General features: G+C 56.7%; 1 protein-coding gene across 1 annotated transcript in view; it reads right to left on the reverse strand.

The window, feature by feature from the left end:
- The window catches only part of GMFG (glia maturation factor gamma), an 8,416-nt gene extending 6,911 nt beyond the window's left edge, over window positions 1-1,505 (reverse strand). Inside the window, exon 1 of the mRNA XM_025050558.1 lies at window positions 1,010-1,505. The gene's annotated coding sequence lies outside the window, so the exon portion shown is untranslated. The remainder of the gene's footprint in view (window positions 1-1,009) is intronic.
- Between the last annotated feature and the right edge of the window lie 380 nt (window positions 1,506-1,885).

Raw genomic sequence — 1,885 nt, forward strand, 5'->3', positions numbered from 1 at the left:
TTCTTTAGATTTCACCTGTTCAAATCTCCCCTGATCAAAGAGGCCTTTCCCCATCAAAAATAGTGCTGACCCCATCTCTTCATCCCCTCGGCTTGCTTTATTTTCTACGTAGTTATCACCAAGATACATTGTTTATTTTTCCTGTCCCCCGGACAAGAATGTAAGCTTCGTGACTGCAAAGATATTCGTCTGCTTTGTTCATTGTTGAATTTCTAGCACCTTGAGCAATGTGTGGCACATATCAGCTACTTGAAAATTGTTATTGAATCATTAAATGAACCGGCATCAATGGAGCACAACCACCCAATGTGGTGTGAAAGCTGTTGCTTCAATGCAGGGGGGTAGTGGATGGGATTTGTGACATCTCCCACCCTGGCTTGAAATGGCCTCTCCTCGCCATGTCTGTGATGCCACACTCTCCTGGTTTTCCTCCTCTCGGGCTGCTCTTTCTCAATCTTTGTCGATTCCTTTGCTCAAAACTTCCGTGTCCTCTTTTCTCAGGGTTCTGTTGGGACCTTGTCTCCATTTATCATCCCTCATACATACCTTCCCCAGGCTAGGTCACTAAATCCCACAGCTTCAATTACCATCTCTGGTGATCCTCAAATCTTGGTTTCCAGCCCTGATTTCTCTCTTAAGCTCTGGACCCAGAGGTTGTCCAACCTCCTGGCCCATGCTGCTGGGTGGCCCACACGGGACACAGCACCATCAGAACCTGCATCTTTTCTGGGTCTCTTTCTCAGGGAGACCTCCCCAAATCCCCAATCTCCCAGCCAGAGGGTTTTGCTTTAGATGTCACCCTCTATTCCTCTTTGCAGCCAGCCGGTCCCACGGCCAGTTCACTCAGCCTCCTGGGCTCCTCTCCCGCCAGCACCTCTTCCCTTTCCCACAGCCCCATCCTGGTGCAAACGCCCCTCTCCCATCTCAGCTGCTTCCCTGGACTCACTGTCCGCAGTTCTACTCCCTCCGACATAGAAGCCAGAGATAGCTTTCCAAACTCCCAACTCACCGTGGCTCTTCCCAGGTCGAAGCCTTTCCATGGCTCCTTATGCTCAAAGGACAAGTCCCAACTCCCTCGAGTGGCCAAACTTCTGGCAGCTCATGTCCCACCACTCCCTGCCTTGAACTCTACACTCCACCCGACAGCATTTGCTGAGCTCCTCTTAGGAGCCACGTCTCTGTCACCTGAGAGCCTTCTGATAACTCCCACTCTGCTTAGCTCTGCCAGGGATCTTTGTGGAATGAACGGACAGATTACAACAGCCAGAGCAACAATTCTTATTTATTTACGGCCTCCTTTGGGCCCAGCCCTTTACATGCATCGTCTCTTCCAGTTCTATTCCGTTTGAGAGGGGAAGCAACAGGCTCAGAGAGGGGTGCGCTGAGAAAGCGAAGATTCCAGAAGCCTGAGCACCAAGCTGAATGGTCAGGTGCACAGCTGGGCCCAGGCCTTGGGCGGCGCGCGCCGAGGAGCGGGGAGCAGGCCTTGAACGCCAGAATCAGGGATTGTGACTTAGCGCGGGGCCGCTGAGGTGGACGAGTGCGAGACTGCCCCCTGTGGGCCAGGAGGCCCAATGTCCGGCTCTGCCGTGTCCGTTGCCCGTGGCAACGCCGCGCGCGCCCCACCCCGTCCCTGCCCGCCGGGCTGCCAGCCCGTCAAGCCGTCAGCCCGTCAGCGCCCGGCCCACCTATCCCACCGAGCAGGGGGCGGGCCTCCGGGGCCTCATCCAGCCCCCGTCGCTCCCCTCGCCACCAGAACCCCGCCTTCCTCCGCGCTCACCGCCGGCCCTTCGCGCTGCCCTCGCCGCCAGTTGGCGAGCGCACCGGCCGTCACCGCGGCGTCTGCCAATGCCGGCGCGCGGTGGCTCCGTAGGGGCGGAGCCAG

This window comes from Pteropus alecto, unplaced genomic scaffold, assembly GCF_000325575.1.
Source record: "Pteropus alecto unplaced genomic scaffold, ASM32557v1 scaffold271, whole genome shotgun sequence".
NCBI lineage: Eukaryota > Metazoa > Chordata > Mammalia > Chiroptera > Pteropodidae > Pteropus > Pteropus alecto.